The sequence below is a fragment of the Dermacentor silvarum genome, unplaced genomic scaffold, assembly GCF_013339745.2.
Source record: "Dermacentor silvarum isolate Dsil-2018 unplaced genomic scaffold, BIME_Dsil_1.4 Seq481, whole genome shotgun sequence".
NCBI lineage: Eukaryota > Metazoa > Arthropoda > Arachnida > Ixodida > Ixodidae > Dermacentor > Dermacentor silvarum.
The window spans coordinates 54813-77366 of NW_023606304.1; the positions used below are offsets into that span (position 1 = coordinate 54813).

Sequence of the window (22554 nt, forward strand, 5' to 3'; positions counted from 1 at the left end):
GCGCCGCCGAAACTGGCGACGCCCCCGGAGCCAAGCGGATAGTGCCACCCTCTGCACTGCCTCTGTTAGTACACTGCAGCCTTGGGGTGGATGGTTCCAGCGAAAACGCGTATGCTGTTTGTTTGTTTGCTTGTTTTCCTCCAAGAGTACGTCGCTCAAACCCACCATGGGGGATTGGCTTAGAATGGGGCGAGTTAAGGTGATTTTACGACACTAAAAATGCGCTACTGAGACATTTTGAATAACTAAAAACAATGAAGTGAACTTGAAATTTAAGACTGTAGCGAGGAAATCGTCCTGATTCGATTTCATACCTCGCAACAGCTGCACATTAATTAATCCCTGTGATAGTATCCCAGAGAGAGGCTCCCAAAGCTAGAATATCAATAATAGTTATATTCAATCCAGCACCACGAAATTGTACTTCAAAGGTATGTTTTCCGAAGTATAAAAAGCGGCGAAAAGACAGAAAAACGTTGTCTATTGCCTCATCCTCACCACAATATGAACACAAGGAGGAGGGTGCCAGACCAGGCCGATGCAGATAATAGTTTATTGCAAAGATTCGACATCGAAATTTCGTAAACAGGACTTGAACATTTCTATTACGGCAGAAGTTCCCGCTTCGAGGAAATAGGAGGTGTCGGGTTATTTGGATATACACATTGAACAGATAAAAGCCACATTTCCACAATTGACATGGTATCTAGCTGTTAGTAAGAACTGGTCCTGGAAAAAATGATGAGAACAAATCAAAGCGATAATATTGCGTGAGTTCAGATAATTACGAAAATCATTCCAAGAGAGGCTGTAAATTTGGAAATTTGTATTGTAGACATTGATAGAGCGGTACAGTAGTAGTTGAAATTGCAGTGGCCTCATCTCATGGTCGAGGTTTTTAGTGCGAAACTTGATTTCTTCTTCTTTTCCTCGGACTAGGAGGAAATTGAACAGGTAGCGGTAGCATTGCCATCGATAGCGGCTACACGCGAATCTCCATTGTTTACAACGCGATTCATTGCAGGGCTCACCCTGTTTACTTCGGCGAGGCTCTGGGCGTCCCAAAGCTGGTGAGTTGTTTTGTTCCTCCTAATCTGGCCTGTGCTAAACGGCCTTTATTCGGGTAAGCGGGATATATTAGAGAGCTCTCCGGCAGGAGCTGCCTCTCCATTTCATTATTCTCGTTATTTCTGAGAGAAGCAGATCCCCGTGGAATCAGCCATTGTCACTTTTGTTAGCAAAACGTGTCCGTCATAGACCAAAGCGTCGCCGCTTATTAGGAAGGTGAAGTCAGTAGCTGCGTGCCCTATACGCGGCGTATTAGGTGTTAGCGCTAGGCGCATATCTCCAGGTTTGCGATAGGTTTCCCCGACACCGCAGCCACATGCCATCGAGCTCACTCGTGAGTCTCGGACTATAGCTCAGGCTCCGAGCCATCCGCGCGTCTGCGTGAGCCTCGGCGGCTGTGTGAATGGGGTCGAAACCTAAGCGAGCCTGAGAAAGTCCCAGTCGGAGTGAGTCTTGTAGAGGTCGCTACTATTGTGTTGAACAGTGGCGCCCCCTCCTAGCTGTGAAGCGTTTGTACTAAGCAGAATGAAGACAGTTGTTGTTTGGGTTCATTGTCGACCGGCTGTCTCATCACGGGCTCCTCAAGCGCTCAGGCTATGGGTTGGGTACTGTCCCTAGGGAACCGATAACACTACAAGTCTGAGAGAGTCGACGCTAGTCCGCGTCAACATGAGTCGTAGTATGTCGAAGTGAGTTGAATATAAGAGCTCAATATTTTATTTGCTGGCGATTTCACTTCTCATCGTCTATCATGGGTTTTAAGGACTGATTGAAGCGTGGAAACGTTTTAAGTAAGTTTTTCTCAGATTGCAGCAAAAACGAACACAGACAACAACAAAAATGCAAGAGAGACGGCAGTCACTGTGGTTAGGGTATGAGAAAACAAAAGAAGCTGGGCATCGATATGCGAGAAGGCAGTAGATGACTTTCACTTGCGGGCTCTGGTCGAAGCAACATTAGAGCGGGTCTAGTCTGGGGAAAGTAGCTTGCCTTGTTGCACTATAAGCAATTTGGACAGAACTAAATAAAACAAATATTTTTTATGCACCGAGTTTTTGTACACCGAGAAAGAAAGGCCTACCACAAAGTGCTTCAGAGTTCTCAAAGAACAGGCCCACACCGCAAGACTGCCTGATGGTTCTGCACTTTACCAAAAGGGTAATCCACTCACGGACGCGTCGGCCGACATGATGGTCAGCGCCGTGTCGCGTAGAGCAGCTGCGAACCCTTATGAAAATGGTTATGTCCTTTATGATTACTGTATGTTTCCTAGGGGTCACATGAGGAAACATCCTTTATGTTTCCTGCGTGTTGAAATTTGGCCACTGCTTTTATGTTTCCTTCATGTGTCCGTCCTTTATGTATCCTTCATGTTACCGTACTTTATGTATCCTAGATGTTGAAATTTGGCCACTGCTTTTATGTTTCCTTCGTGTGTCCGTCCTTTATGTATCCTTCATGTTACCGTACTTTATGTATTCTAGATGCTGAAATTTGGCCACTGCTTTTATGTTTCCTTCATGACTCCCACCTTTATGCACCCTTCATGTGGCCCTACTGAAAAGATCCTGTATCCTGCATTTTCTGTAGACATGCATAGATGAGTTCTCTGTGCCCATTTTATATTTATGCACATTGTGTGAGTTTTAACGATAAGCATATATGGTTTATTATAAGCATACTGATTGGAACTCTGCTAGGGCACAGAAATTCACACAATATTGTTCTAATAATAATTTTAGTATAACACTTGCAGTACAACTTGTACTTTCCTCACAGCATGCAGTGTCGCTGTTCTAGATGTTTTTGTCACAAATGTAAAGTGTAATGTTCGGATGCAGAGATGTCACGTTGGATAAGTGCTTGCACTTTTAAAAGAAAGTGTCGACAATACTTTGCAAAGGTTTCTCTGAAACTACAAGTAGTTTATTGAACTATCTGCATGTTACATCGGCTCACAGCAGACCTTTGGAATGGGGTGCTTGGATGAGAGCTCACAAGACACCTGAAAAATAAAAGGCCAAGCGTTTTCACTTATGCAGTAAATTTCACATAGCGAAGAACAGTTTGGCCTGTATGCACACAGCTAAGAAACGTGCAGAAGTGAAAACGATTGAATTGAATTCTATTCCGCAGCAAGAAAAAGTTACGAGGAGGACAGGTAAAAGCTGTGAGAACAGCTTGAGGAGCCCTGACCTCCTAGCCCACGGGGAAGCATAAAAGCGTGCGGCTAAGGGAGTACAACTTACTAAGAGGAAACACTCACAGGAGTTATAAAACGTCACTTGAAAAGGGGATTATAAAGCTGTCATAAAGAAAAGGAAATCATCGTATTACACAAACATTAAATGCAGTTGTTTTGGTGATGTGCTAGGTATGGCAATGTCAACACTGAAGCTTTAAACTAATTATTTTAAACAGACTGCGCTGTTGCTATCTGCCCGAGCGTGTTTTTTGCTATCTGCTCGAAAGTTTGTTTTTTTTTCTCCTTTTCGCCGAGCGTAAAAGAAGCCCGCGAATACATGCAAAATTGCCGTGCGACTGGCCGCTCGACGCGCTTTGCGGGTATTCGCGGGCATCTTTCACGCTCGGAAAAAACTTTATGTAAGACTTACGGAGTAAAAGAAATCTGTATCGAGTTTCTCATGTCGCTCTACAACTTTTTCATTGACACTTTTAGTCTAATAATAATAATTGAGAAGTTCATTAATTAGGACTAATTATCTAATGAGGCGGAATGCAAAAAATAATCGAAGTATCTCCAAGCGACGGCAAGCAACATTACCTTGGCTCTGTCAAGCTACGTAACATTAGCATAGTAGTAATGTTTGTCCCAAGTTAACTGAAACACCCTGTATAAGCGACAAGAATGCGCGCAAGCGCGAGACTTGCTTACCTTTCAAGATGTGAAGTCATCAAACGCTTCTTGTCTCGAAAGCACTTCGGTGCCGACGCTCTTTCTGGAGCAAACACTGTCTAATTGCCGATGAACTCCAGCACACGAAAGCACAACTTTCAACAATTTCTTCCACAGACCATGATTCGAAGCCACAGCACCACGTTTTTCACAAGAGAACCCGTACTGGCGAGAACAAAGGAAGCTCGGATGGGCGCTGTAGTAGACTCTAGACACTGGCGTTTCACACGAAACATACGACGAAATGATATCATTACACAAGTCCAGAGGTTTCATGACGATTAATACACACGACAAGGACCACAGTTTGTCGAGACACTTCCAAAACATGATTAAATTACCGCCTTGCTGCAACGAGCACTCTTGCACACACGTGGCCCAGCGGGCCCAGCTCAATATAACACCCAGTAATTTTACCGGGCATGGACGTCACACTGCAGCAGCGCCACACTGCGGTAAACAAGTAAACGTAGCCTCCGAGATCTACATTCGCTTCTAGAAAATGTAGTTTGCAAAAGCACGGCCTTCGAGATTTAATTTTGTTGCGCGGAGGAAGTTGTAGCTGGAAAGAAGGCCGGTATTTAAACAGAATTTATTAAGTTCAAAGTGCCTGGGTGTGCAGTCTTTTTTATAACGCATATACAGGAATTTTAGGCGAACCATGCGCTAACTATTGCTGGCGGACATGAGCCAATCAGCGCTCAGCCCGTGCACCTCTCCGTCCGTTGCTTGCAATGGCGGACGGCCTTCGGCTGCTACGACAACCACCGATGACAAATTCGTGATCACCGCCCATATACACGCTTCTTATGGCGCCAAGTGTCGTGTTTAGAGAATATGTGACCTCATCTTGAATCGGTGGAACCATATTTCCTCGTAGCGTAAGGAATAAAGACGACAAAACGTGCCGATGGCTTGCTTGCTGCGGCAGCTGGAGCTTCGGTCGAAGTGAAACAGGCGTACTGCTTGCATGCACGCGTAAACAAACAAATATGGCCATGCTCCGTACACATCTTTAACGACTCAGCCAACTGGCAATTAAAAATTATTCAGTTGCGCGCCCACGCAAGCATTTACAGGATCCGCGCTGCCCTACTTATACCCCTGCGAATGTCAACACAGCAATCACACGCAGTTTTGAAAAGACAGGCATCTTTTAGCAGTGACCGCACGTTTTGAATTTGTGAGTGAGCGAATTTCAGCGTGTAATTTGCGTAGAGCAGAAAAGGAAAGGTAGCTTCACGAAGTCGAGGGCCGAAAAAACAGAGCCCCCCCCCCCCTCCATTATTTTTCCTGGATACACCAGGAAAAATAATGGTTCTAATAATAATAAAATAATAGTTCTAGCCATAGCATGTGTTAAGTTCAGATAATTACTGTGTGCACTCTATGTTACCTCGATGTGCACTAGAGGGAGTGCACAGCCAGGTATCATAGAGTGCACACACAGGTAACATCCTGCCGTAAACACAAAGGACACATCCTACAGGAAAGATTCAGTTTGCTTCCTCGAGTCGTACGAAAGACTGAGTAAACATGCGGTACACACGAAGTATGTTCCTCAAGGTCACATAAAGGGCAAGGAAACATAAAGGTCACATAGGGCACAAGAAGGAAACAGACAGGAAACATAAAGGTCGTGGCCATTTTCATAAGGGAATTTAGTGTCGGCGGGCGCATGCGCACATAGAATGCTCTTGTCTTGTTCGAGCATCGTGTGCGCTAGGCTATTTCGCTTGGCTCAACACAGCCCCTGCTGCTTATTCGCTTCTAACGCACGCTAAAATAAGCACAGGTTTCAGAAAATCGATTGCTAAGGATAAATTTGCTGATGAACAGCAGGCGTTACATGTAGGGTTCACTGAAACAGCCTAGACGACGATGCTTAGACACTAGGACACCCTGCGCGCTCGCGCCTAATAGCGCGTCATTTTAAGGTGAGCCCCGTGACACGGAACTAACCTACGTGCTGGCTGGCGCGCTTGTGAGGTCATCATTATATAGGAAAGTTGTATACATGCTATTGGGAAACTAAGCACGAACTCTCTATTGGGACCGATCTCTGAAACAATTAATGGGGCTCAGTGAGCTCTTCAAAGCCGCTTCTTGTACGCATGGTTGCCCTTTATGCAAAATAATGGCAATTCGCCGCTTCAGTAATGGCACATTATAAAACACAATTTACAAGTTTGTGCAGTACACTTGCCGCGTCATGTCTAGGTCGTTATACTCTGGAGTACGAGGTGACATGTTCGATACCCCGGCGGCCGCATTTCAATGCGGACGGAACGTAAAAGCGCTCGTGTACCATGCTTTAGGTATCGGCTAAGTAACTTCATGTTGTCGAAATTAACGCGTTGTCCACCATTAGGGCGCCCTTCCTAGCCTGCGAATTGAGTTGTTTTGGGGTGCCACGCACCCATAGTTTTTTTTAGTACGTGATTGTGTGCGCTTTCCCTACATCGCCAAGCAAGCCTACCCGGTTACTGATAAACACAATTGCGTGCATCATTGTGGGGGCCAACCAACCGCTTGTGACGTGTGGCCTTATTTATCTAGGTGGTACCCGCAGTCTTCTAGCTGGTGTTGGTTACGATGGATTAAAGTGGATTATGAGAGATTAAGGGTTGTACAAATTAGATAAAGGTGTATGAAGATGGATAGGGTGCATTAGAGCGGATGAAGGCGGATTAAGGTAGAGTTGTGAAGGACACGTTACAATGTATTACATCACGTATTATCTACTCAACCAACCATTTAGAGAAGTCAACATGCTTTGGCATTCCAAATCACGTAAGGATACCCTATGACTGAGAATTTTTTACAGATGAGGCAGTCTACAACCCAGTCTGGTCTGCGAACCGCATGGAATGCACACCAAAATGAAGGGAGCAGTTCCCAGAGATGTGATTACGAAATAAGCATGGTTATTTTGTGATATTACTTTTTCCGGATTGCATTCACACATTCGGCTTCGAAAAATAACATGTATACGTAATTTTAAAAGTAAGGATCCTTGCCCCATCCACCGTCTATGCACGCGCCATGTGGGCCCAAGGAGAAACTGAAATCAATCTGGAAGAGCCATAGTTGACATATGTTGCTACTACGATCATTTCCATTGTGAGTCAGAGGCCAGCATGCTTAATATTCAATTGTTCACAATTTTCTTACGTCCATCATCAACTAGTATATTTTGATTAAAAAAAAGGTATTCGGCGAGCTCCTTCTTTTTTTTACTTTCAAGTTTCTCGTTTGTGTGTTCCTCTTTGCCGCAACCGGTTTGTTTCTATCCACTCTGGAGGCGGTTCAATGGAGATGGAGCAGAGGCGCCGATGTTCCTTCCGTCGCGAATTCAGCCGCGTTGCTGGTGCCTGTGCTGTCATTGTGGCAGCACTGCCGTTTGTGGCAGCGAGCGGATGGCGGCCAGCCGACGCAGGGATCACGGTAAGCTACGCAACCGAGATCGCAAGCTGCCACGTGGTAAGGGAGACCCGCATCGATTTGGGATTTCAATGCAAGTGAGGAGTAAGGCAAGTGCTGGATGATGTAAAAAAAGTAGAGCCAATTCAAAAGAATCGGCAAAAAGAACACCGAAACCCTATATCAATCTACAGTAGAGTCAAGATGATGGTAGCTCAACTTTTGTTAGACCCATGACGATCATCACGCGCATAGTTGGACTTGTGATGAAGTTCATTTTATGTCTAATGAACCCTTTAAAGTCTCTCCATTAGCCTGTGTACTACTTCTGTACGTTTGGCGCGCTGGCACTCAAGGCCTTAAGGACTCTGCTGAAGTTCTTGAGGGCTTGTGAATTGTGCGACCGGCTTTGAACGTGTTAGCGCGTATGGTCGCGTTATTGCGCGAATTTTCTTTCATTTTTTTTCTTCTATCACCTTTTATTCCCTTTACCCCTTTCCCCAGTACAGGGTAGCAAGCCGGTATTTACACTGGCACACCTCCTTGTCTTTCTTCCCCTTCTCTCTCTCTCTCTCTCTCTTGGTGCGCTGGCGGTTAGGGTGGTTGTTTTCAGAGCATTTGGCGACATTGACGGTGACCATCGACTATAACATAATTTCCATGAGCGCGTAAAGGCGCAATATTTACCTGTGGTACCATACCGTTATCGCGGGAAACAAAGAACAAACAAAAAACAGAACTCCGCAATAAAGCAAATTTAGAATACGCCGACAATTATACTTGTATACAACCATTGCGCTTTTAAACAAAGCGATATAAATGATGCCTTATGCTTTCCGTATTTCGTAAGCAAAAAAAAAAAAAGGATAAGAATCGGTTAGCCGTATCTTTGAGCTCGACATGCTGACCTCGTAGACAAAGAGAGCCACGTACAACAAATATTCTATCCAAGCCGGAGGTTATCTGACGCTCCGAATCGAGATTTCGGGCACGTTGTAGAACTCCGTGAGGGAGCTCCTTTCTTCTAATTTTGAATGCAGACGTGACCCGCCGTGCGGGCGTAGTTCATGGCTATGGTCCATCGCTACTACGCCCGAGTGCGCGGGATCGAATACCGGCCGCATCTCGATGAGGGTGATATGCAAAAACACCCGTGTACCGTGCCTTGGCTGCAAGTTAAAGAACCCCACGTGGCACAGATTAATCCGGAGTCCCTCGCTGCTGTGTGCCTCATAGTGAAATCGTGGTTTTGGCACGTAAGACTACGGAACTTTATTTATTTTAATGTACCCGTGCAAACATTTGTCGCCATTTGGAGGTACTCATAAAGAAAAGTACAGTTCACCACTCAACATCAAGCCGCGCGGCGAGTTATCGTGTCGGAACTACGTTTTTGTAGGCAAGAACTGGGACGGGAAACCACGAAAAATATTCTGGTTGACGTAGTGCCATTGGTTAAATCTCGAGCATTTCACTCATATGCGTATAGCGCATATGTACCTTGTACATACTGGGTGTTTAATTTTATTCTTAACATAATTTGTAAAAAAATCACCCGTGACAGATAGCACAGTTCTGAATAATGAATGTTTGACAAATAAGAAATGTTTGCTCATTAACTTTCAAACATACGAAATGTAGCCACTGCTATTTGAAGTCATACCCACTTGGAACATATTCTGAGGATGACACCAGTTTTTAGATGTACGGCCCCAAGGTTTGCAACGAAATGCATTGGTGTTCTAATAACTTTTAAGCTTCAAAGCATAAAAAGGCGTTTTGTAAAAGTAACAAGTACAATAACACTGCATTTTTACGGCACGTTTGACTGCACTTATTTCAAAACAGGTGCGACTTTCAAAATTCGTTCCAAGTGCATCACTGGCTAGAATTTCTATTTTGCACTAAGTGCGCTAAAGTGACTGCTGGTACAGTTAACTAGTGGTATTCTGTTAGTCAATTATGCGTATTGTCTTCCAGTGAAAGCAAGGGATACTTCTAGGAGTATTCCAACTTATCGAGTAGATTTGTGCTAAATGCCGCCGGCGATATGGAAAAATTATCTTAACGTTATAATAAAGCACCCAATTATCCCTTCAGATTAACCCAATGACGAATGATGTATTACGACGGCACGTCGCCTAAGTGCCCCATACATTGAGACCACTGAAACTTGATCCGAGTGCACACCAAAGATAAGAATACATACCTTTCTAAGAGAAGTGCTAACAAAAAACAAAAAGAGCAGCCCACATTAAGAAACCCGGTGACTTCTCTTTATGAGTATAGAAGTGCCTATATAGTCCATATGATATTGGTGACAGAGAATTGCAGTTTTGGAACAGCTTACCCTAATACAAATTTGGTTGTTTGTTTTGTATTTTTGTTGTCAGTCACCATTTTTTATGTCTACATAGTTTTATTGTGTAATTTTGTGCGAACTGAATATGTACTATTGTTTTTACAGATCATGGTATTGCATTCCGTTTTTCAGGTACCATAGTGCTACCATAATGCTGCGCTCTTCATGCTGAACCCGAAAGGGCACCATTTTTTATGTCTACATAGTTTTATTGTGTAATTTTGTGCGAACTGAATATGTACTATTGTTTTTACAGATCATGGTATTGCATTCCGTTTTTCAGGTACCATAGTGCTACCATAATGCTACGCTCTTCATGCTGAACCCGAAAGGGCACTGGATGGATGAATGTAAAACCTAAAAAGGCAACTGGGAGTCAACATTTTAAGAAATTATCTGCAAGTATATATGCCAAGCGTTGTGGGATCTTTTAACAGATGTAACATCCACTGCAAATGAGTCACGCACTTTGGTGGACCATACCGACACAGACATGTAAATGAGGCGTGACAGTTGGATATGTACTGAAAAAAAAAAACGACTTGGGCCTGTCTAGCTCAAGTCGTCTTTTCGCAGTACATATCCAAGCGATGAACATTTTAGCAATCGACATAAAAAGTCCAGATGACAGCAGAGCGTTCAACAGAAAGACATAACTCTGTCATAATTACAACGGTCGTATTTCACATCAATAACCCAGGCATCACAATATTTAAAAACACCGTCATTTGAAAATGACGGCATGCTTCAGAATGTACGACCAGGTTGTATTTCATATTGACACACGAGACGTCAAAATTATTGGGAGCACCGTCATTTCAGAATGACAACATGCAGTCACATTGACGGTGAACTTGTTGTATTTCACATTGATGCGTGAGACGTTAAAATGATAAAAAACACCGTCATTTTAATATGACAACATGGAGTCACATTGACGGTGAACTTTTATTGACAACTAGGTTGTATTTCACGTTGATGCGCGAGACGTTAAAATGATAAAAAACCGTCATTTTAATATGACAACATGTAGTCACATTGACGGCAAAATACTGTCAAATTGATGGCTAGGTTGTGTTTCGTGTTGACATGGGAGGCTTCAAAATGACTTAAAAACGCTGTAATCTAGAAATGACGGCCTGCCGTCACATTGACGGTCAAATGCTTGGAAATAGAGCTGCCAAAATTTCCCGTCATTTGACGGATTTTTTTTTACAGTGCAGCTACTGGTGCTTTTCGGACTAGCGCTTTTCAAAGCCTCTATGCAGAGTTCAATCAATGGCCCTTGGTGTATCCGAGAACATATTGAGGAATTACATATGCCCTCAACATATTAGCTCAGAGAGAACACCCGTGCAGAACGCTAATGAATAATCGAACATCGGAACAGCTGTACACGAATAGGCCATCACTAGCTTAGCCGCTCCCTTTGGCTATCACAACTGTTGCCGAAACACTTGGGTATAGTTTCTCAGATCTCCACGCAACTGGGCGTACTGATCTCATTGCTCCTTGGTGCCTCCGCCCAGTTCTGTGTGACATGTCCTTTAAAGCGCTTGACAAGAAAAACGAGCCACGCGAGGCTACTATGAAACACTTCCTATCACTGCCGTACAACGCAACGTCCCATTTTGCAGACGCCTCAAAGACGCTCAAGGCAGTCTCAAGCGCTTCACATAGTCACAACTATAATATTTCAAAAACTCTCAGTACAAGCTGCAGCATATTCACTGCGGAAGCATATGGTATCCGACTGGCTGTGGATCATATACGACAACATAGGATACAAAAAGCTGTTATCTACACAGACGCGCTAAGTGTCATAACTGCACTAGCTTTGGGAAAGGTAGGAGACAACCCTGCTTTGAATCACCTGCTAAAATCCATTTATAACGCTTACAATGAAGAGTTCCCTCGTGGTATGCTGGGCACCGGGGCATTCGGCATAGCAGGAAACGAGACGGCTGATCAGAGTGCTAGAGAAGCTGCTCTACGCGCTGACATTGAACTTACTGCAGTCCCTAGTCGAAATATTAAACCTTACACCCGTAACCGGCTATGCCAGCACTGGCAGTCCCATTGGGATAAAGAAACGGAAAACAAATTACATACAATAAAGCCACAACTAGACAAATTTTACAAGCAAAAAGTCACAAGACTAACAGAAACCACACTGCGCAGGCTACGTATAGGACACACATACGCAGCACACACACACCTGTTAACAGGCACACAACCACCCATATGCGAAAAATGTTGAGAACTACTCACTGTCTGGCACACCTTAATTGAATGTCCAAGACTTCACCAAACAAGAGTACAGCATTTTAGAGAACTTTAAACACATAATATACCGTCTCAACTTGCATTACTTTTATCCCATGACACTCTATGTTTAGTGTCAAAAGAGTTTTTAAATACCTTGCCGATGTCCAGCTCTTAAACACTGTGTACTGCAATCCAAAACGACCATGCTCCATCACATACGTGAGGAGCTGGAGGTATTGAATGCCTCGAGGTCTCGTAGCTTTTTCGCATGGTAAAAGTACTTGCTGATGGCTTAAAGGCAAATATTTTATCGCGTATACTTACTGACAACTACAGATAATCTGCATAACATATACATAGCATATTAGATAAAACAAGTGATCGCTCAGTCACCAATATTTGTCTTTATAACCCATGCACAGTTGAAATGCCTCATATAACAGTAACACCGCTGTTTAGCTAAGCCTTTTACACCTTTGCCACTACGAGATTTTTACCCCTTTATACAGCACACTTCAACATCCTTACCAGTAGCGCACCCAGGATCTCTGCCAGGGGGGTTAAATGTTTGTGTGTGTGGGGGGGGGGGGGGAAGCAAGCATTTTGCATAATATGCAATTTCCTTGCTTTAAGCCAGAGGAATCCAACAGCAAATAAAATGCCTAATAATTGTATAATGATACCAAGGATGATTATGTTTATTTCTTGAGCATTTTACTCAAAGTAATTTAAGAGTGAATGCATAAATACAAGACAGTGATAGAGTGTTTTTGTTAATCAGAAAAATTCAGCGTCAAGCCACCTCCTGAATTGTACTGACAATGTGAACACAGCGGTGAAGGTACACGTTGAACGGGTACGGCTGGATGCGTGTGGGGGGGGGGGTTAAATCGGCCTTGGGGGGGGGGGGTTACAACACCCGACCCCCCCCCCCGTCAGTGCGCCACTGATCCTTGCCATTCTTGTACGACTTTTGTATTTATATTAAAAATCATTGAATGTATTCATCGACTTGGCGCTCTTTGACCAAAGCTGCCCTTGCGCCATTAAAACCCATTGATTATCCTCAATAGGCTTCATTCATAAAACTTCTGTTGGGGCTAGTTGGTACATCACATTGTAAGGTGGGAAAATTCCAGAGCAAATGCGCAGGACAGCTGCTTGTCTCGTCTATTTGTGGTTGTCCTGGGTGTATGCGGTGGAATTTTCCCACCTTACAAGACTTCACAGACAGAGGCAAAATCCAGGTTGGTAGGCTAGTAGTGCCTGCGCACTAAAATAAGCAAGAAAGTTAACACTGTTTCTTGATTACTTGCATCGTTGCTGGATACTCGCACCACTTTCTGTAAAACTGCTAGCATATTCGATAAAAGTACCATAAAAATGTTCCAGTCTAGTCTGGGACCCTCGAATATGTATTCAAAGCTCTACGGCTATATTCGTTTATAACGAGTATTTCTACTATGGTAGCATGTCCTTACAGACTAACTTTGACGACTTAGAAATAAGACACACAATTTTCAGGGTTTTTTGGTATTTCAAGTTCTTCCTCTCTTAACTGCAATATCGCCTGTACATTGCTACAGCGCCATTGCGCGTCTAGTATAAGACCATGTATCTTCCGTCTGCAGATAGTTCTTTGTGCCTGAATTTGTTCAGACGACCGCCGATCAAACCGTACCATTGCAAGGCCATTATAGAAGAACCTTTTCTTTATCGAAAAGAAGCCCATCCCTCATCTAATAATATGACAGGGGTGTTCGAGAAAATTAATAAATTATTTGAACACAGCAAATAGTGGGTATTCTAGAGAGCTAACACACAACACAGCTACGTACTGCAATAGATAGACTTTATTAACTTGTTTAATCGCCTGGCTTTTTATAACATGTGCTATGTAGCACTAAGAACAAGGGTGAATATAGGCCCTACTGGCTGTAAAATGTGTGCTACAGTTGGCAGTTGTCCACTTTTTTTTCTGTAAAAGTCTCTTCTAGGCAAGACTGGCCAAGGTAACACTGCGTGTTATTACCTTGTCTGTTATGTCTTGCCATTTTTACAGCTTAACTACAAAAAGCAGGTAATGATCTGAAGGAAGCATGTGAGGCTAGGCAGTATACTTTGCAAGTTGTATGTGCAAGTTACAGTGACATGTATTGGTGTGCTCAATCTCCCTTACCTTTATTGCACAGATAGCATTGCCTGTAAACAATATTACTCAAGAAAATGAACACAAGGCAGATTTATTGGACTAGTGTCTTTGGCGTTTTATTTTCATTATGCTGACTTTGACTTCTCCATCAGGAAGACATGCCATCTTTCTGCATCGTGTTACATTGAAAGTATCACTTTTTCTTTGCGAGATTTGGCAGTTTCAAGCTGAAAGTTATCATAATCACATCATTTCTTGCATACATAAGAACAAAGATTTTAGTTGGTCCATCACTGATTATGCCTGTTATACTTGTTATACATATACAAGCTGTTCATTACATGGATGCCGTCATGGCTGCACATATTTCCACTGCAGCGTGGAATAGCCTAGGCATTAGTGCCAAGATTTGGATAGATGATCGTCTGTAGATGCTGAGATCTGCATGTATCTACTGGTAGGGACTGAAATTAGGTGCCAAGCTTAGTAGAGGATGCGGAATCAACCTGGAATTATAATTTAGTTACCGCAATGGGTTTTTGCATGACTGTTTTTAATTGCATTTCTCACTTGCCTATCTAATATTCATTCCAGATAACTCGTGGACATATCTGAAGAGGAAGGTACACGCCAGCAAATGAAAAGGAGCAAAGGTGGCTGCTCTAAATAAAGCTCTGGAGGCGTGCGCAGAGATTGCGTCGTTCAAAAAGAAATTGAGCTCTGTGAGTCTTTTATTATTGCTTGGTTGACTTCAGGTACTGACTTACATTTTTTGCTTTTCATGTTCAGCTCCTCTGATGGCCGAAGATGGGCTCATGTTCTGGCTGAGGTTCATGTTCTTCAAATACACTGTTGAAAATCGACCTTCTTGTGTTTGTCTTTTTTCCAGAGTATCGAGAAAGTGTTCATGTACCCTTTATGGAGTACCAATTATTACTGCATGAAACACATTTGGTGGTGTAAGACAGAAAAGGAGAAAGCTCACCAACAAAAGTTTAGCTCCTTACGCTACAAGAACCAAAAAGATGGTTTGTTCATTATTCTGCCGAATATCTTCATTTTCTAATGGACCCGACTTTATGACTTCCATGAGTACGAGTTCTACTTTAACTGGACTATTTAACAGAAGGCTACAACAATGGGGAATGCTGCACAAGACAGAAGGAAATGAGTCGCACATGAGTGCCTGTAGCAATTGCTAGTGTGGCGATTCCTTTTCTTCCATCTACTTATGTTGCATTATTTTATGATGTTTACATTATTCATGAAAGCTGCTTTACAGCACAGCAACCATACAAATTCATGACGATGTCATTACAGTCACAATTTCTCACAGGTGAGATCCCTCATGCGCCAGTTACGGTTCCGACCCTGAACTTGCATGTTACATATAGATATAAACATTCACCCATTGTGCGATATTGACAATGTCGGTAGGTAATGGCCGCTTTAAAAGTTTTCATTCGTAGTAGGGTGTCGGCAACGTTGGGAGGTACTACGGCTTTAATGGTAGTTTTTTGCGGTACGGCATTTGTAATGTTGCTAAATAAGTACGATTTCAGAGGTTTTTGCTTGTGGTACGGGATTGGTAAGATTAAGGAAAACTACGGCTTCAAAAGTAGTCTCTTGAGTTACGGCATTAGTACTGTTCGTTGGTAACTGCGGCTGCAGTAGTGTCATGTATCATTACGGGAACTTCCTGGCATCAAGTGTTTGCAGGCTATTATACCGTAACATGACGGGACTTTTTTCTAACAGTGTACGGCAAGATTACCTGCAAGCACGGCAACATTGGCCGAATGCAGCGCGCTTTGTTCCGTTTTTTGTTTTTTTTTCAGCTTTTTTCTTCCTCCATGTTTGCATGACTCCCGTGCAATGAATTTCCCGCGCTGGCTTGTTAAGCATGTGGTCGTCCGCGCATGTTGTTGCCCTAGCAGCAGCTTTGTTTCAATCGCCACGTTCGTTTCACGCTGTCGGTTTCCTTTCATTGCGTCATGCCGAGGAGGAAGGCGAATGTGACGAAAGGCGGCGCGACCACGGCTGAGCCCAGCGACATCGACCAAGCATCGTCGGCGCGACAGCGGTAGACCGCTCGACGTTCTTCTGGTCCAACTACCGCAAAGTCCAGCACCGCTGGCCCGTTGTCTGGGCGTCGGCAGTGCCCCCAACCTGGCGTCACCGACAGTACCATAGAGAACTCTACGTCTGTCGCACCTTCAGCTGGGCCGGCAGCGGCGCTGAACAAAGGCGACGATCTAATGACTCCTGGAAGGCCCGACTGTTCAGAGGTGAAAGGTCGAACCTCGGCCCGAGCCAAGCCATCCGTTGCACAGGACATGACTGGAGGCAACGCAGGTGCCGAGAAGTCGGTGAAGCCGGCCGTAGCTGCAAAGCGAGGGCGTGCAGCGCGGGGTCCTTCAATTAAGCGTGCCGCAGTCAAAGCCTCAAATCCCGGAAACGGAACCTCCGAAAGCCCAAGCTGTTCCAAGCCAACCGGCGGCGGCACGGACAACTCCACAGTAACGGTAGAGGCAGCTCTCAAGACGGGAAAACGAGGGCGTGCAGCAAATCCCCAGGCCCTTGTGGCGAAGACAAAATGAGCGCAGAACACCGAAAGCCTGGTCCGTTCACCGTCGGCCCACTCTAAGTCTGCTGGTGCACTGACCGAAGCTGGTGACAGTGCAGGAGCCTCGAAGTTAACTGGAAAGCCGGCTGCAAAGCGTGGTCGTGCAGCTACTCGCAAGGCTGGTGCTGGCACAGCTGTGCTGCAGCGGCGTGCCAATCAATCAATGCCCGGCGGCTGAAAGAGGTGCAGCTGATGCATCGAATACTGGAGAGGAGAACCTTTTGCAGCCAAAGAGAAAATCATCAGCACGCTCCAAGCAGCCTGGTGTGACTGCCAATGCTGGCAAGAGTGTGGATGCATCTAATGTGACAGTCTAGAATTAAACGAAGCTGGCCAAGGGCAACAAGCGAGGCCGTGCACCTGCCCTCGACGCTACCATGTCAGGGCCTCAACAGCTGGAAGAACAAGGCCCACCTGCTAAGCGCACTATGGGCAATGTATTGAGTGGTGGAGAAAAGTCCAGCATCGCAGCACAAGGAGCTAAACGAGCGGGTCGTCCTTCAAATACTCGGTTCTGTAGGCCAAACTGCGGCTTCTAACAGCACTGGGAAACAGAAGACGACGGCAGCCAAGGGGCGTCCACAGTCAAAGCCAAAACAAAGGAAGCGAAAGGGCGCTCCATCCGATGCTGATGATGTGTCATATGCTTCAGATAGTAGCTATGTAGTGCCACGTGGTTTGCTGCAGTGGGCAAAACGCAGGGAACCTTTTTATTATGACGACATACACCCATGGGTAGATGAGAAGCCCTGGAGTGACAGTGACTCCGATGACAAATACATTTCAAATGGCTCGATCGGCAGCATCACACCTCCTGCTGGTTTGCTCCAACCATACCGTCTCAAGAATAGGTTGATCGCTGCTAGAGGTAGTAGTTCAAGCATTGACAGTGAAGACGATGACTTGCCTGTCTCTCCTGAAGAGGATCTCTGTCGAGAGGCGAGGCAAAATTTGCATTGGACACACTGTCACATTCCACGACAACCGCTGCTGAAGCGATCAGCATGCTGGTGAACTTTGCAAGCAGTCGCCGCCTTCCCTGCGGTGCCCTGACCGAACTAGTCACAACTGTCAACAAGTTGTTTGCTCCGGCTGTGGCTGTTCTGCCTAGCCGCAAGGCTTTGGTGAAGGCACTGTAAGAAATGCCCGAAGTGTCACTTTGAATACAAGCCACAAGTTAAAGCTGGGCTCACTTTCATAGAGTGGCTGCGAAGTATATTTCACATCTCTGGTTTATGCGCGACAGAAAGTTGACATCAAATCATTTATCATCCCGTTTTAAAGGTGCAGAGCAACAAGGATGCCTGTTGAAATTTTTATCTTGTCAAGTGCTTCACAGCTATTGCACAGTATAAAATATCAGATGTTCCATTTTGTCTTTCACAAGCAGCTATCTCCTCACTAGATCCAATCCCATGGACATTCCTCTCTTTCCCTCCCAGGCTGCTACTCGCCGGCTGCAGGTTCTACTCCGGCAGGTACAGACTTGAAGCCTCCTTACTCCCTTCATCGTGCAGCGTTTTCGCAGAAAGGAAGATCCACGTGGCCTGGCACGTTCACACGCGGGTGACTGCAGAACCTGCAACACCCGGACGGACCTCGAAGACTTAATCTCGGACTGCCCGCTGCATCTGGCCCCAGGCGCTTGCTTCGCTCAAAACGGAATGGCAACAGACCTCGATCCAGACCTGGGCACTACCAAGGCACAGCAGCGCTGTGACCGCCAACGAGCTATGGCAGTCACTGTATGAATTCTTGGATGATCCTGAGGCTCCAGCCACTGGGACCAGGCTTCTTCATTTCCGCCGTACCAGCGACCGCATCACGCTACATGATGTAGATAGCTAGGTCTCCCCTATCACCACTGTCTCCCTTGTCTTTTCACCTACCCCACTTCCCAAACAATTCACCGCAGCCCTTTAAGCGCAAAAATGCGAATAAAGACGTGTACAAAACACTGGCCCTGCTTCAAATAAGTACATGTTCCCCTCATTCGAGCCGACCCACTGGTTCGCCGCATCGTACGTCATCGAACAGCGGAGAAGCAGAATAGCATCCGAGTTCCAGAACCCGAGCTTCCTGATTGTTGGAGCGAAGGCCTTGATGACCGCACTTAAAAAGTGGGCTTAAGAGCCTAACTCTAAATTCGATGCAATTTCAAGTGGGAGCAATGTTCCAAAGCTCCTTAAGGGTATGGCTAAGGAAGTCGGAACAGCAGACAACAAGCTGAATGGCAAGGTTAAGGCTGAGAAAGAAACCAAGAAGGGCAAGCAGTGACCCGCAAACGTTGCCAAGACAGTGGTGGTTGCTGCCGCTGCAGTACAGGAAAATGTGACGCCTGTTAGGGGCGGTGGGGCTTCCGAGCAGGGCATCAACAGCAAGGTGAACCTGCCTATCAAGACCAAGGGCAAAGCAAAGGGAGAAATCACCGATGGACTCAAGGCCAAGGCAGCCACAAAAAAGGCAAAAATAGTGAAACAGAAACCAGCCCCGGCACTGCCACCTGTGAAGCCGCTGCACAAGGAGTCGGTGTATGACTTCAACGATTCGGACGATGACGGCCTGGTGGTTGACGAGAACCCGCCACCGCAGCCACGCCGCTCCTACGAGCGAGCCGCGGCTATTCCCGCAACCCCAGATCTGCCGCCCATCTCCACGTTCAGCATCAACGCCTCCATGGGCAACTTCGCGGGGGGGGGGGGGAGGTTGCAGCAGGCGCGGCTGGAACCACGTCACCTGTGATGGAGTCCCAGGACAGCAAGTAACGTACTGTCAAGCTTCGGTTTTCAGTCAATGGCAAGCGCAAGTTGGAGAAAGCAGCTACAGCAAACAACAAGGCTGCCAGCACAACAAGGCTGCCCAGCAGATCTGTGGTTCCCTAGACGGCGGCCAGTGAAGAGGACACTGCTGACGTCCCGAACAACGGAACCATCGATGACTTGCTGCTGGCGTCCAGCATTGCCGTTGACAATGACAGCACACGAGTTAGTCTTCAATAAGAGTTGGGCGGTGGCCGAGCATCGTTGTCGATGTTGGACAGGATCCCGGGCATGCTATCCATGCAGAAGAGTGCGTTCACCTTTGGGCCGTGCGAAGGGGTTGGACTCATGGACCCCACAGCACAGGAGCTTCTAGAGGTAGGTCCGTTGAGCACGGGCTTGACACAGGGGTTGGCCGGACCGCGCGGAAGGATTGGCCCGACGCCCACGCTCAAGCGGCCCACTCCCTTTGGCTCTGCCGCCTCCCGGATACGGTACGGCGAGGAAGAATACCTCGAGGAGTCTCTCCTCACGGAGTGCCACGCGGACGACGACTATGTTTACCCTGGACTGGAAGCCTCGGACGACGGAGCTTCGCGTGTTCAAACCTCGGGGGCGATGAGCGAGACGAGGCATGCAATCACAAAGCCAAGCTTGCTCCAAACTGCCCAAAACCACCACGCCACACACGAGGGGGAACGCAAAAGCAGTCTGTGTAGCGCACCATCGAGGACACGGCGTCCAAGCTAGCCAACAAGCCTCCTCTCAAACGAACTAATCACCACAAGAAGGCACAAGAGGCGCCTAAATCTAAAGAAAACGACATGGAGGAATCTGAAGCCGGCCCGTCCACATCCTCAGTGGCCAGCAAAAAGCCCTCCCTGCCTCCACATGCCTTCATGTTGAAAAAGCCGAAGAAAGGTTTTGCCGCTCCAAAGCAGCGTCTGGGCAAGATTCTCATGATCCACATGATGATCTAGTGAGAAAGAGACGCTCTGCATGTGTGCTTGTGTGTATGCATATTTTTGTGTTTGTGTTTACCTACGGCAGCCATCAGGAGCTTCGCGGTTTCATTTCCAAACCGGCGGATAGTTGTCTTCGAGTGTACATATTGTTCTCTTCAGCCATACCTCACTTTTTCGTCATGCCCCACTGACGGACAAAATCACTTCGCACCCCCCCCCACCCGCCTACCTCTTCTAATCAACATTTTAATTAGGCGAATTGCCTCAAGACTTCATGGTGTAAAGCACATGCATTTCATGAGGCACATTACGCTATGCATAGAGAATTTGATGTGCATACATAGATATACTAATTAATATAAATATATATATATATATATATATATATATATATGTTAGCGGAATCGAAATGCGAGGCTGGCAACATGGGGGGAAGAAAAGAAGGGCGACCCGCGATGGAAGCAGTCGTAACGCACGTTGTTGCTCCTCTTATTTTTCTCTTATTCCTCAATTAAAGAGTTATTTGTTCAAAATGTGAGTCTGCGAAGAATTCCTTAACATCTCAGAAGTGGGATTTACCGAAACCTTTGTGGTAAAGCGACCCTGGAAACCGATGTCGGGGGATTGCGACGACGGTGACGCTCGCTGACTTCAAGATAGCCTTCAAAAATACTTTTGTGGGCCAGACAAGCACGGCCGAAAAGTGGAAGCAAATGCCAGAAAGAGTCCAGATGAAGGGAGAATCCATCACGGCATACTTTCTTGAAAAGACATTGTTATGCAAGGCATTGGGCCTCGGTATGCAGGATACCAAAGAGCAAGTTTTGGTGGGGCTGCGGTTTAAAGATGCATGCATCTCAATGTCGGCGAAGGATCACGAGAACGAGGACGAATTGCTGGCAGACTTGCGAAGACTAGAGCGAATAACCGAAGCTAGAATGCAGCAGTATCCAGGGGTATCCCAGGGGCAGTATCCAGCAGTATCCACACGGTGGTGACCCAGGTAGCGCGACATCTCGTGGGAAGCCTCCGCCTTCAAAATCTTGGAATGCCACGCGTCCAACCGAGCAAGTGATCACAAATGCACGTGTCACACATCAAGCAAGTGGTGGGGGGACCACCGAAGCAAACGCCAGAGCCTCCCAAGCGTGATCCGTCAGAGCGAAAATGCTACAGCTGTCGAAGGTACGAGCACATAGCGACAGACTGTTCAAAAACAAACCCTGCTGGGAACTTCATGGTGAATGAGGACCCAACAAGTGACAGTGGTCCATCCAAGTTCCTGAAGACTGCGATCATCAATGGTACTCACCAGCTCTCCGTGATGATTGACCCGGGAAGTTCAGACTGTATATTGCGTCATCAAGCGGCTGAAAAGTGCAACCTGCAAGTTGTGTGCAAAGCCCAAGCGTTGTATGCTGATTTAGAGAATTGTCTCTCAAACAGTACAGCTGACATAATTTGCTCGGTACGTCGCAATGGGAAATCGTTGTAGTTGTCGCTTACAGTTTTGCTGTTCGACCACCTTCACAGCCTGGACTGGATAGCAATTTTTATCTGCGTTGTTGTTGTACTGCAGTACAAAGACTACTTAAAGCACTGTCCTACAGGACCAAGACAATAAAGAATTGTCTCACAGTTGCGTTTGAAGTGATGTGTATTTACTGCGTCAAGGTTACACATGTTCTGTCACTATGTGTACCGGTGATTCATAAGGCATGTTTATTTTTTGCTTCTTTACATACACTAACCGCATGTGTGCTGGCTTTTTAATTCAGCCATCTCAACGAGCCAGCAAGCCAGCAGTAGCGAGGGAGGCCTGCTTCAGCTCGCAGTGTTGGATAGTGCACGCAGTGTGCACGTGGCACAGAGCGAAGTCACCGTCCCGCGCGAAATGCTTGCAGAATCTAGGAACGTATGCTGGTTCAAAATATATGTAATCTACTTCGCAACCATAATCCATGCACTTATTTAATACCTGTCTGAAGCATGATTCTTCAAGATATGCAGGATT

The 22554-nt window shown here is 45.8% G+C and overlaps 1 pseudogene; it reads left to right on the top strand.

The window, feature by feature from the left end:
* Positions 1-17820: 17820 nt before the first annotated feature.
* LOC125941859 (lysine-specific demethylase PHF2-like) lies at positions 17821-20555 on the top strand (annotated as a pseudogene).
* Positions 20556-22554: the final 1999 nt, after the last annotated feature.